Raw genomic sequence first — 15372 nt, forward strand, 5'->3', positions numbered from 1 at the left:
AATACCAAGTACGGTGTGCTTGGGGCTGGTTCTCCATTCTTTTCGCTCCTCTCTCACGCATGGCGAAGAGGGGCCTGTTGGGGTGGTCTTTGACCTCCTCTGGTGACCCTGTGCTTCCCGTATCGCCGGGCCCGGTCCGAAGTAATGTTTCGTTGACCCGTAGGCCTGGGTTAACCCTTTTTTGAAAACTGAAACACTTGTACTGCGGTATAGCCGGTGTATACCCGCAGGTGTGTTTTGGAGTTTTTTCTTGAGGGGTTATAGGAACAACCACCGCATTGGGTAACACCAAGGTGGTTGATTCCCTGGTGTGTTGGAGCAGTGTCAACTCCCGGGTTACCCGGTTGAGGGTGCCCCTGCACGTTCATGACGTCTGCCAATCGTGTCAGTCTTCTCTGCCTTAACCCCTCTGGGTGGTTTATTTTTTTTAATGGAGGCTTGGTCATGCAACAACGCCAGCATACGCGCCTTCCGCCGGGGGCGGCTGTGTTCAGCTGTCCCCTCTGGCGCCTGTCTCGTCCGCAGTCTCCAGGCTCGGGTTAACAGCCTGTTGCCTGGTTTTTCCCCGGTGCGTTGCCTGCTTCCGTTGGTTAACCTTTTTTGTGTGCTTACGGCCATGCTGCCTGCCTGTTCTGCAGGGTCAGTGTGCCAGGCGGTGGACTATTGGGGGGACAGGGCCCGTTCGGCTGAGGGGCCTTTGTCCGAATACGCTGGCGATGTGGGGGGCGGGGTCACTAAGTGCCCACCTGGTGGGGTCTTGATGCTGGCATCATGGACTTCTCCGGGCCCCCGTTCCAGGGGCTCCAGTCCCTTTGGTGGGTCTGGGCCTTCCTTCGCGCTCCGCTGCTACGGCCTTGCCGCGGGGTTGGGTTTGCCCTTGACCCCGTGATTCTGGGGGCAGTAACGAGGTTGTTCCCTCTGTTCGTTCCCAGGTGGCATGCGGGTTGTGCGTGTGTGTAGTCGTGGGGTCAGGCCACGGTCTGCTCACCCTGTGCGTTGAGTTGCTTGAGTGCCTCTTCGCACGGTCGGGTCCGTCGCCCTCCCGGGAAACCTCCAATACGGGGGGTGCCCTCCATTAGGGGGGGTCGGGGGGGCTCGGCCCTCCCTGTTCTGATGGTTGTGGGGGGCCTTCAGCGGGGTGTATTTGTCGGCCGGTGGCTCCGCTCGGCCTCCCTTGTGCATGAGTGACGCCGAGCGGATCCACTATGTCACAGAACAATAGGTTATAACTATAACCATGTTCTGTTAATAGTGGTGACGATCGGCGTCCGACGCCGCTGCAGCCCTTGTTCTCACTTGTGGTGAAAGCTTGGGAAGGAGGAGAGAAGGTGACCACACACCTGCTTATGAAGGTAAGCTAACAAGGGGTGTGGTCAGACGAATACTGGGATAAAGGTACATTGTGGAATTTTATTCTGTGCGCGTGCACATATGCGAGGATAGTGCATGAGTGACGCCGAGCGTCACCACTATTAACAGAACATGGTTATAGTTATAACCTATTGTTAAATTCACATTCACCAGCTTCAGTAAGGATCACATTCCAGTTAAACACATATGAATAGCCTACATACAGGGCCGCCTGGGAGAAATGCGAGGCCCTGTGGGAGATTTAACGCGAGCCCCCCCCCCCCCCCCCCCAAAGGTAAAAAAAAATAAAAAAAAAAAATTATATATATACATATATATTTTTTTTTTTTTTTTTTTTTTTACAGTCAACATATTCTTAAATAATAGCGCTGCCCGAGGCGGGGCATGATACAGTCAACATATAGCAAAAGAGAGAGCGAGAGAGAGCTCCCGTTCTACAGTCAATATACAGTGTACAGAGAGAGAGAGAGAGAGATAGAGACACATTGGAAAGAAATTGAAATGCTATTTGGCCCTAAACAGAGAGTACACAGTGGCAGAATACCTGAGCACTGTGACTGAAGATCCTTGAGCACAGCCTAGCCATCGAGAAAGGCCGCCATAGGCAGACTGTGTGTGTTAGAAAGAGAGAGAGAGAGAGAGAGAACATGTGTGTTTGTCATGTGTGTGTGTGTTAGAGAGAGACTATAGCATGTATGAGAGATTCAAAAGAACAAAGATCAACACTTAAATCCAACAAGAAGAGCGTCTATACCAGAGAAACCAAAGCAGCAAGGAGCCAATGGCCGACATCAGCTAAATAGGCTAGCCAGGTACTGTGACACCAGGCCACGTGACATACAGCTTTGGCCAACGGCCCAACGCTACCCAAGCTACACAAACGACCATTCACACACAGCACATGTCGTATCTCCAAATGTTGTGAAGTAGCATATGTTTTGCCTGGAAAAAAACATCGTTATTAACAAAACATTCGGGAGGGGAAGGAAGGAAGAGTGGGGTAATGTCATGACATTTTACCTGCACGAGGAACGCAGGCCGAAAGGCCTGCAACACAGGTCTCCACGTTGACGAAAGGCCTCTCGCTGTCGGGACAAAGCTATGGCCAGAGCCTTGTCATGGTGCAGGCCCGACTACATCTTCTGTCAAAGATGATGTCGTAGTCAGAGTGCCAGGGCCTGCTATTCTCAAGGCTAACTGATAGCATCAAACGAACGTTCCCAGCTGACGCTAAACAGCTAACTGGCTAACGGTTAGCTCAATCAGGCACCTGGCTGCATGTAGTAGCCGCATAGCTTGCTTCTGCGTTAGCTAACAGCTAACAAGCTATGCGGCTACTGTCTACATACAGCCAGGTGCTCTCACCAAGCACACACAGTTAGCTACTAGTAGTACTATATATTAGCTAGTCGACCAGTTTGGCTCCAGAGAAAGAGAAAGATAGATAGGTCAGGACAGGTCCACGGCGGGTATAAAATCATAGGTTGACTCACATAACGCAGTATCAATGAATGCGGCGCGGCCGGCGCCAATGGTAAAGTTGGAAGGAGACTTGGCCCACGGTGTAATTCTTCTTCTTCTTCTTCTTCGAGTACTTTCCGGCAGACTGGACACCTTTCGGCATATTGCTGCCTAACAGATTTATCTGCTCACAAGTTCTCTTCTCCTTCTTTTGAAAAGACATCCACTCGCCTCGCTCCTCTGAATAGCGCTGAATTATCTACCTCGTGTGTCTTCTTCTTCTATTTGGTATTACGGCGGTCGGCGGACGGGCCGGAAACACTATCCTAAAATCTGTAGAGCAGCAAATCCGCAGAAACCGGAAAACTGCAGTCTGCAGAGCCAGGAAGTCAGACACATTCTACAAACGTGTCTAATGTGAAATATATAAGCATATAAGCAAAACTAGATTTTAGGTCTGTGATGAAAAAGGGCCTCGCGGGAAGGGGGGCCTCGCAAAAAAATAAAAAAAAAATAAAAAAAAATAATAAAAAAAATAAATAAAAAAAATTTTTTTTTTATTTTTTTTTTATTATTTTTTTGCGAGGCCCCCCTTCCCGCGAGGCCCTGTGCGACCGCACTGCTCGCACACCCCCTGAGGCGGCCCTGCCTACATATATAAGTTGTGATTTAGGCCTCTTTGGTTATTGATAATGCTTATGGCAAGAGTGAGCTTACAGGTCCATCTGGAATAGAGAAAGCTCAGCATCACAATTAATGCCAGGCGCCATTTGTGTTATGCACATGCTACAAAGGTTTTCTACAGGCTCTCAGAGGCACAGGTAGGCGATTTTGCATATGTTTTCTTTTCAACATGGAACACGATGGTGGTGTTTTCTGATGCAACCCCAGAAACACCACTTGGCCAAAATAATCAGTTTATTGTTAACATTCAGGCCACCCTGAGATTTTGGAATGTCATACATACAGGGCCGGGGACAGTCATAGAGATCTGACTAGTATAATTTTTCACAGAGCATTTGATTTATTGGTAGCTGTTCGGATGCAGGAGCAATTTTACCACTAGGGCACCAGGGGCACATGCCCCTGCTGAAATTTCAGGTGCCCCTGAGGTGCCACCGCAGTTTTAAATAGTTATTTATTTATTATTTCTTTATAAAAAAATATAACCCTAACTAACCTGTCATCGTGCACTTGTCCTAATATACTAACCTACACTGTAGCACTCAACACTTTGATGAACATTGTTACTCAGCTGATAGAGTTGTGCTCTTCCTGATGACTTGTCGCTTTATATACAAGCGTCAGCTAAATGACTAAATGTATGTTCCCCCATTGTGCCCCTGCCCTAAATGACTAAATGTATGTACCCCCATTGTGCCCCTGCCCTAAATGACTAAATGTATGTGCCCCTGCCCATATTGGCGGAAGCTGATGCAAATTTAAACCAGTCCGTAGCACTCTGGTTAAAGTACAGTAGTTACACAGGGGACTATAATTTGCCAGCGCGGAAGGAATAAAGGATACATAACCTGTAACTGCAGCTATGGTTAACAGTTGGTTAATATAGTTATTTATGTTTACAATTTATATGCTTATTTTGTATAATAGTAATAATACACTCAATTGCTTTCAATGTATTTCTTATTTGTTTTATATAAGATATATATTAGTGGCGCACTGTTTTCTATTTTATTTGTGCAATTACCACATCTCACGAGAGTTGACACACCTGGTATCCGGTGACGTGTTTCCGCCTTCTCTCTCTTGCGTTGGACCATGAACTTGAATGGTAATGGTATTACCTGGCGTTCTAATAAGTAAAGAACAATCCATCACGCCAACGAAACAAGACAATCTTCCAAGAAACTGACAGAAGACATACTACAGTAACGCATCAATGTTCTCATGTACTGGCACGCAGCCAATAAGGTATTGATTGATGGAGATAATAATTGTGGTATATGTTTAGTGACGTTCCGACCATTGGTAATGGACTTGTGATAGTAATAGTATCTTTTGTATGCATTTGTATCTCATACAGATTTTACGGTTTGGATGAGGTTGGATCAAGCTTCTTCATTAAAATCAGTCCAAGAAATCAACTTGTGTTTTGCGTCGTGCCGAGGATGTCACAGTAAAATCTTAACTGTCTACGCTAAGTCAAGTTGGAAGCAAGATGGCGCCGCTGGTGTTCGTCTCATCGCTCGTCAAGGAGCAGCGCCTGGGATGGACCACGGTGTAAACCACAAGATGGCGCCGGTGTTCAAGACAACGTTTATCAACAACAGCATCTGGAAGAGGGCATCAGCTTATAACATTCTAAGCTCACTTTCATCACCACTAAAAAGGCAAAGTTGCATCAAGAGATATATTTGCAAGAAAAGCCATAAGGTTGGACACTTAAGAAGAAGTAGTGATCTAACAAATGGTAATATTGTAGATGTACTAACAAGGCAAACAGTTGCACAGAAAGTTTACCCAAATCAAAGACCCTGGGTAGACAAATCCGTCCGTGAAGCTCTGAGAGAGCGCACCAAAGCATACAACGACGGCCTAGTGGCAGGCAACATGAATGACCACAAGGTGGCGCGATACAACGTAAGGAGGACAGTGTCAGAGGCCAAACGGCGCTACAGGGATAAAATTGAACTACAGTTTGAACAAGCTGACTCTAGAGCTATGTGGCAGGGGCTCAAAACGATGACAGACTACAAAGGCGCCTCCCTCAAACTGAACAGTGACATCTCCTTAGCAAATGACCTCAATACCTTCTATGCGAGGTTTGATGCTGGTAATAACAACACCAGCTCACAAGCCACGGCAATGGGGGGGGGGGGGGGTCGGCTGCTGATGGAGGCGCAGTGTTCAGGGTAACAGAGCATGAGGTGAGGCGGACCTTTAAAAAAGTGAATATCAGGAAGGCAGCAGGTCCGGACGGCATCCCCGGCCGCGTCCTAAAAGTCTGTGCCGACCAACTGGCCCCAGTATTCACTGACATATTTAACCTGTCCTTAGAACAGGCTGTCATCCCCACCTGCCTGAAGAAGTCCACTATTATCCCTGTACCCAAAAAATCCAAGCCTGCTTGCCTCAACGACTACCGCCCTGTAGCTCTCACTACAGCTCGGCATTCAATACCATAGTCCCCTCCATACTCATAGCCAAGCTCAGGGACCTGGGCTTGGGCTATGACCTCTGCCAGTGGGTCTTGGACTTCCTGACTGGCAGACCCCAGGTGGTGAGAGCAGGCAACTGCACCTCCTCATCCATCACCCTCAACATAGGGGCCCCCCAGGGCTGTGTTCTGAGTCCCCTCCTCTACTCCCTGTACACACACGACTGTGTGGCTCAGCGGAGTAGCAATACAATCATCAAATTTGCTGACGACACAGTGGTGGTGGGCCTGATCTCTGCCAACGACGAGAGGGCCTACCTGGAAGAGGTCAAGGTCCTGGCGGGATGGTGCCAGGAAAACAGCCTCTCCCTGAACGTCAGCAAAACAAAGGAGATGATTGTGGACTTCAGGAGGTCGGGGGTCAAGGACTACAGCCCCCTCAGCATCGACGGGGCACCGGTTGAGAGAGTCAACAGCTTTAAGTACCTCGGAGCCTACATATCCGAGGACTTGACATGGACCACACACATTGACAGTGTTGTGAAGAAGGCACGACAACGCCTCTACTTCCTCAGGCGCCTAAGGAAGTTCCAAGTCAGCCAGAAGATCCTTAAGAACTTCTACTCATGTACAATAGAGAGCATCTTGACCGGCAACATCACCTCCTGGTTTGGGAATAGCACTGCACAAGACTACAAAGAGTGACACGTTCAGCCGAACGCACAATTGGAGGGGGGCTCCCCACCCTCCAGAACATTTACAACAAGCGTTGCAAGGGCAAGGCTAAGAGAATCATTAAAGACTCCAGTCACCCGAACAACTGCCTCTTTGAACTGCTGCGGTCAGGCAAGCGATACCGGAGTCTCAAGGCGAGCACAGAAAGACTCAGAAGAAGCTTCTATCCCCAGGCCATCAGGCTGCTAAACGAACAATGAATGAACACTACACAACAACAACCACCAAACGCACATAGCACACACATCCACACGCACACACTCACTTTAAACAAACACACTGTAGCACCCACTCCACACACTTTATAGCACACACCCACTTTAAACAAACACACTGTAGCACCCACTCCCCACACTTTATATTTATGGATGAAGGATTGCACTACAACTCGTACACCTTACTGTAAATTGTACCTAAAATTGTACCTCATCCCATTTCTGCTTTGCACTAGATAGTACTGTACATTAGTACACTGCATAGTATTGTGTATTGTATATTATATGGTAACTCAGAACATTGTACATATGTCTATACCGAACACTGTGACCTCATTTTTCTTCTTCTAAATTCATGCTATATTATGTTATTATGTTATTTGATACTATCTTGTCTAGCACAGTCTCTGGAGCGTAACAGTAAGAAGCATTTTGTATGAAAGTATTCTGTACTTCTGTATGACAACTATTAAAGAACTTGAACTTGAACTTATATTTGCAAAAGCCATATGGTTGGACACTTGTAAGAATTAGTGTTCTAACAAAGGGTAATTTTGTAAACGTAGTAGAAGGGTGATAGGAGTGAGTTGCAACTAGAAGGTGACGCCTTTTTTCCATGTGTTAATTTGTAACGTTTTGAAACACCGTATTCTTCTGTAGTTTAGATCCCCATTAATGCATGTATTGAAATAAGAGCTTTGAGGTTAAAAGTGCAATTTCATTGTTCAACCTTATTTGATGCATATAGAGTAAAGGGGAATTCAGCCTACATTAGTAAAGTCAACTAGCCTGGTATAAAATAAGTCAACCAGCCTAGTTAAAAAAGTCAACTAGCCTGGTATAAAATAAGTCAACCAGCCTAGTTAAGTAAGTCAACTAGCCTGGTATAAAATAAGTCAACCAGCCTAGTTAAATAAGTCAACTAGCCTGGTATAAAATAAGTCAACCAGCCTAGTTAAATAAGTAAACTAGCTTGGTTAATTAAGTCTACATGTATAACTAAGCAACTAATTAAGTAATCACACTTCAAGTAATAATAACAAGGCTTATACATTTATTAGTCTTGCATATTAACTTGACATTTATATAGTCTTCAACATGTCACGTAAATGAGAGATTACTGAGCTAGAACAATAAGATGACACAATAGCTCCAAAGGAACAGATCATCGAACAGGTTGAAGAGGAACCTAGAAACACAGAATATTCCCAAGAGCAGCCCGAAAGGTGTAAAGATGGCGACACTGCTGAAAGGAATACAAGAAAAAGTGGAAGAATCATAACTCCGACAGAGAAGGGCAGAGAGATGCAAGAGGAGAACATTGTAGGACTCCAGCGAAGGTTCCAAGCAGTATACAAGAGATGGAAAAATAATGTGAGAGACACCAAGGAGATACTGTCACTAACTAAGACAGCGACTGGGGAACTCGAAACAGTCATTACTGATATCCGTGGTTTCTCCGCTGACGTCCACCGCGCATATGAAGAATTACGACAAGTTGACACGCCAGATCAGGAAACACGTAGGAGAGTCGATCTGTGCTCACAAACATCCCAGATCATCTTCAAAAGAGCCTCAAGCCGACTGTATGGAACACCTGAAGATGAAGATGACTATCCTGAAGACAGTACTCTATTCACAGGAAGCAACAACTCGTACTTCTCTAACTCAACGAAGACCTCCGTACGTTCGAAAGAAAACGCCAAGATGCTGCTGCCGACGTCGCTACAGGCCAAGCTGTTCTCAAGCTAACAAAAGAGCAACACCAAGAACATCGAGAAATACAGCGGCTGGAAGACGAAGCTAAAGTACAGATAGCTGAACAAGAAGCAGCAGCTGTCCAGCGTCGCTTGGAGAGAGAGAAAGATGAGTTAAAAAGAAGAAGGCAGCAAGAGGAAGATGAGTTAAAAAGAAGAATGCAGCTGGAGGAAGAGGAAGCTACAATCAAAGCTCAATTGGTATTGCAGCATACAGCCCTCCAAAGAACCCTGGATGAAAGGAAAAGAAGGGTACAGCAACTGGAGGATATGAAAAGTCTAAATGCAGCCCAAGCAAGAATCCAAGTGTACGACCAAGTGGCGACTACAGAAGAAGAGAAGCTAAGCATCAAAGTGGATAGTGAGAGAACAGTCAAACAAATGCCTGCTCCTACAAGACATCCTTCCCCGTATGTGCTCTCTGCACCAAGAACTGTAGTCCCCCTCTTGGGTGAAAGTACTTCAGAGCTCGTCAGGGTCCTGGCAGATGCAGGGAGTTCAAACAGAATCCCCATTAGTCATCATATAGAGGTAAAACAAGTGACACCGGATGTTGAGTCTTCAATCAACCTTCAAACAGAAGTACACTATGTAAATCGGCTCAAAGGGAAAGAAGTGACCCCTACAGAAAGCCTAAAGGTCCTTGAGTCCGACTTCTCAGAAAGGTCCAAGGAAGATAATCCCATCTCACAAGATGACCTGAAGCTCCTGTCGAAGCTCAAAGAAAATATCACACAGAAGGAAAACAGTGAGATGCCCCTGCCGTTCAAAGGAGAACGACCAGAGCTACCTAACAAGATCAGCGCTATCCACCGCCTGAAAGGTCTCGAAAGAAGACTGAACAAAGATGGAAATTATTACAAGGACTACTGTACCTTTATGGAGAATATCATCTCCCGTGGTGACGCAGAAATAGTCCCTGAGGAAGAGATAGACAACAGCCTGGCCTGGTACATACCTCATCACGGGGTGTATCATCCGCAGAAGCCAGGAAAAATACACGTCGTATTTGACTGTTCTGCCCGCTTCTGAGAGACTTCCCTCTACGACCATCTGCTCACTGGTCCTGACCTAACAAACGCACTCAGAACTAATGGATGGTGGACCATGGGATGCAGCAGCGCTGTCTCATCGCACCTCTGCAGATGTGTCAGGTGCCGAATATACAAAAGAACGCACCAACGAGAATACAAGTATCGAAAAAAGAAAAGAAGCTGAGCTTGCTATCATTAAGCTTTCTCAAGAAGAGGTCTTCCTGGCTGAGATAAAAGGACTCAAGCAAAAGCAGGAACTTGTCAAGACCAAAGAAAGTAAGCTACAAAGGCTAAGCCCCTTCCTGGACGAAGACGGGATCCTCAAGGTGGGAGGACGTGTAGGTCAAGACGCCCAATCTGCGTAAAAGAAGGAAGAAAAGGTCTAAAAAGATATGGATTTATACTCACCTGTCTATGCTCAAGATCCATTCACATAGAAGTGATTGACGATATGACTACAGATTCATTCATCAATGCACTCAGATCATTCATTGCGATCAGAGGAAACGTTCGCCAACTCAGATGCGATCAAGGAACCAATTTTGTTGGCGCAAGAAGAGAATTTACAGAACTCATGAAGGGAATGAGTGAAGAAAGACTGAAGGCTCTGGGATGTGAGTTTCTCATGAATCCTCCAGCGGCAAGCCACATGGGCGGTGTATGGGAGAGGCAAATAAGAACGATAAGAAGCATATTGACTACCATACTGGACCAGTCCTCACAAAGGCTTGACAGCACCTCTCTCCGGACGTACCTGTACAAGGTCATGTCCATAATCAATAGCAGGCCGCTCTCCGCTGAGTTTCTGAATGACCCATCCGGACCTGACCCTTTGACCCCGAATCACATTCTAATGATGAATTCTACAATCATTCTGCCCCCACCTGGACAATTCATCAAAGAAGATTTGTACCTACAAAAGAGGTGGCGCCGAGTTCAGTATTTGGCCAACGAGTCAGGGGCGCGAGAAGTCCGCGGGGAGTGGGGGTGCTGAGATATCGATCGTTTTTGATAATTTTTTTTTTTTATACATTTTTTTTAATATAAAATATATATATTATATAATTATACTTGTAGTTGTATTGTCTGCGAGACATCGCCACCACGCAACACATCAAAATGCTTGCTATCTGCAAACAGCTCCACTGTCTGTCAGTCATAACCAACACTCTCGTTCACTAGGATACTATGATGAATTGAAAATGGGGGACGGTCCCTGATGTAAACAAGACGAAAGTATTTCTCTGGTCTGCATCCCCTTAACAATTGTATGTATTGAGCTGTACTGTACTGTACCCATTCTGCAATCTGTTAATAAACTTTTCAATCCAACTTTTCAATCAAAACAGCTGCCCAACTCCGCGCTCTGAGCGTTCTGATGCACACATCACAGCCCAGCTTACCCCATCTGGCTGTTGTGCCCTCTGTGTCACTGTCGCAACAACAATAGCTGCAGGAGCGATAATAATAATAACACACATTACCTATTCCGAAGACGGTAAAACACAGAAGGTGGTCTTGCGTTCAGGAGTGGTGGAAATAAACTCCTTCATGACAACATGAATGTCCAGTGAGTCCAGAATATCCGGATGCATATGCTGCAGCAAGTCCAGGTTATTATTATTAAAGAAATCAGATGAGACATTTCTTTTCTGAGACACAAGTAAACAGTCCTCCCTCTCTGCAATTCGTTCCCGCATACAACATCGCCGACAGATATATTCCTTTACTGCGAATTGTCCCAAAACAAAAACTATTCCAGGCCGCTATTTATTTTACCAACGGATTTCCAGTTCCGCGTTGCCGCTTCCAGGCCGCGTCTATTCGAATCCCAACCGGTTCATGAGTGGCTACACGCTGTTTTAATAACACTGCATTATCGAGACAGCGCCCCTATGGATCTGGAAATGAATTCCAAGAATAGGGTAAATCTGCAGTGCCGTTCCGCTCTATGACATTGAGTAGCGTCGGTATTCCAATGGAATAAAGGCCAAAACCACCTTGCAGTTGCAGTTACCCTCCCCGCCAGCAGGGGGTGCTGGAGCACCCGTCGCACCCCCACTTCTCGCGTCCTTGCAACAAGTTTTGGACAAGATGGAGGAAAGAATATCTTCTCAACTTACAACAGAGACAGAAGTGGTGTAAAACCAGAAGGAACTCCAAAGTCAACGATATCGTCCTTCTCCAAGATGAATTGACACCACGCAACGAATGGAGACTAGCAAGAGTCACTGAAGTCTACCCAGGACAAGATGGTAGAGTCAGAAAGTTGAAGCTGCTAGTAAGCCACACCACATACGATAGCAAAGGGAAAGCTACAACCAGTACGGTGTATTTAGAGAGACCAATACACAAGATCATTACATTGATAGAAGCAGACTAGAGCACTAGTGAGTCATTTAACATTAAGTTGTTTTGGCACTTACCCATTTTCTGCTTGCCTTTACTCTAAAATAGGAGTTTGTTTTTTGTTTTTTGTTTTGCACTAAAGGGAGATACTTACCTGGTTGAATCCAATTGATCCTAGAGACATATTCTTTGAAGTATCCACAATAAGAAATTCCACATTCTATAAGTATGTGCAATAAGACATTCCACATTTATTGGTATGTGTAATTGGTGGGAGTGTAACTGCAGCTATGGTTAACAGTTGGTTAATATAGTTATTTATGTTTACAATTTATATGCTTATTTTGTATAATAGTAATAATACACTCAATTGCTTTCAATGTATTTCTTATTTGTTTTATATAAGATATATATTAGTGGTGCACTGTTTTCTATTTTATTTGTGCAATTACCACATCTCACGAGAGTTGACACACCTGGTATCCGGTGACGTGTTTCCGCCTTCTCTCTCTTGCGTTGGACCATGAACTTGAATGGTAATGGAATTATCTAGCGTTCTAATAAGTAAAGAACAATCCATCACGCCAACGAAACAAGACATTCTTCCAAGAAACTGACAGAAGACATACTACAGTAACGCATTGATGTTCTCATGTACTGGCACGCAGCCAATAAGGTATTGATTGATGGAGATAATAATTGTGGTATATGTTTAGTGACGTTCTGACCATTGGTAATGGACTTGTGATAGTAATAGTATCTTTTGTATGCATTTGAATCTCATACAGATTTTACGGTTTGGATGAGGTTGGATCAAGCTTCTTCAAAATCAGTCCAAGAAATCAACTTGTGTTTTGCGTCGTGCCGAGGATGTCACTCTCAAGTTCAATGTGGGTTCTTCTGGACCGGTCACAGCTGATGTCGAAATGATTGACAACCATTATAGGTGTAGCCAAGGAGTGCATTTTGACTGCTTCAAGAAGCAACCCTTGACAACTCCAGCGCTGATTGCAATTTGGAAGTGCAACGACGACAGACTGAGAAGCCGGGTGCACTGCAGATTCAGAACAACTTCAAGAAGACAAACTTACCTCACTGCTTTCATGTTCAATCCAGATTCGGCTCAAACAAGGGACTAAACACGTTTTGCAATTATGCCACATCAATGTGGAACGCCCTACCCACAGCCGTAAAATTATTTGAATCCCACCTTCAAAACCGCTCTCAAAGAAAGACAAAGAGCACCTGGCCACCGTAACTGTCTAAACCCACCCTCCCACCCACCCACCCCCTCCGAAATAATGTATAGTTTCCTCCCCCTCATATGTATATATTTTCTGTTAGGATCTCTGTTTAATAGTACTGTATATTTGCATATCTTATATGTCACAAATGTAATAGTACTGTATATCTGTATGTCATGTATGTCATAAATATCATGATATATATCTGTATGTTGTCGTGTATGTCGTAAATGTCATTATGAAGTGAAAATGGGGGACCCTGATGTAAACAAGATGAAAGTCTTTCTCTGGTCTGCATCCCCTTAACAATTGTGTGTATTGAGCCGTACTGTATTCTACTCATTCTGCAATCTGTTAATAAAGTTTTCAATCAATCAATCAAAAAAGGTCAGAGCCGGACATCAAAGAGTAAATTATAGGTTGCTATACATGTGTAGCCGGTGTGATCTTACTCTGCATTGTGTTTTTCGATTCGACCCCTGTTAAGGGATCGCCCTGAGTGGGAGTTGAACTCCGGTCTCCCGCGTTGCGGGCGGCATCACAGACCACTATACCAAGAGGTGAATTCACTTCTTGCTATTGGGTCTGGATGCCTCTGGGGAGTGAGTTTTACTTGCAGTACCACTTAATGTCCACAGCCACTTCACTTACTGTCCCTCGTGAGTGTGGATAGACTGCGGTACCTCCGTTACACTCACCCCCCTAAACTCACTCCACCCAGGGCATGGCACCACGTGTAGCCAGTGTGATCTTACTCTGCATTGTGTTTTTCGATTCAACCCCTGTTAAGGGATCGCCCTGAGTGGGAGTTGAACCCCGGTCTCCCGCGTCGCGGGCGGCATCACAGACCACTATACCAAGAGGTGAATTCACTTCTTGCTATTGGGTCTGGATGCCTCTGGGGAGTGAGTTTTACTTGCAGTACCGCTTAACGTCCACAGCCACTTCATTTACTGTCCCTCGTGACTGTGGATAGACTGCGGTACCTCCGTTACACTGACCCCCCTAAACTCACTCCACCCAGGGCATCCGGGTCTAACGGCACCACGTGTAGCCGGTGTGATCTTACTCTGCATTGTGTTTTTCGATTCGACCCCTGTTAAGGGATCGCTCTGAGTGGGAGTTGAACCCCGGTCTCCCGTGTCGCGGGCGGCATCACAGACCACTATACCAAGAGGTGAATTCACTTCTTGCTATTGGGTCTGGATGCCTCTGGGGAGTGAGTTTACTTGCAGTACCGCTTAACGTCCACAGCCACTTCACTTACTGTCCCTCGTGACTGTGGATAGACTGCGGTACCTCCGTTACACAAGCCTGTTTAGCAATATACAGAAGATATATATGCCTCAAATTAATAATAATGCATAATGCTGGTTAGTTACACAGGGGACTAACGGTAACGGAAGGATACATAACCTCTCAAGTTCAATGTGGGTTCTTCTGAACCGACCAGTCACAGCTGATGGCGAAATGATTGACAACCATTGTAGCCAAGCAGCTCATTTGAACTGCTTCAGTTAAAATTGCAAGTGCAACGACAGACAGTCTGAGAAGGGTGTGCACTAGACTCAGTCAGACTGCAGAAGAACAATTTCATCAAGGACAAGAAGGCAAATTTAGTTAACTGTAGTCACTGCTTTTAAGTTTTATGGTAAGTTGAACAATACTCTGACACACAGGATCTGGGATACAGAGGTAATCCCAATAGAATGGAAAACGGGCTTAATGGTCACCATTCCAAAAAGAGGAAACCTCAGTGAATGCAACAACTGGAGAGGCATAATGCTCCTGTCCGTCCCTAGCAAGGTTCTTTGTAGGATTATCTTAGATAGGATACAAGCAGCCTTAGACGGACAGTTGAGGAAAGAGCAAGCCGGTTTTAGGAAGGACAAGTCATGCACAGACCATATTGCTACTTTAAGAATTATTATCGAGCAGTGTGTTGAGTGGCAAAACTCCCTGTGCATGAATTTTGTAGACTTTGAAAAAGCCTTTGACAGCCTAGATAGGGAAGTGCTTTGGAAACTCCTAGGTCACTATGGCCTACCCTCTAAGATCATAAACCTAATAAAGAACATGTACCAGGAT

The sequence above is a fragment of the Notolepis coatsorum genome (genome assembly GCF_963971535.1).
Source record: "Notolepis coatsorum genome assembly, chromosome: 20".
NCBI classification, from domain to species: domain Eukaryota; kingdom Metazoa; phylum Chordata; class Actinopteri; order Aulopiformes; family Paralepididae; genus Notolepis; species Notolepis coatsorum.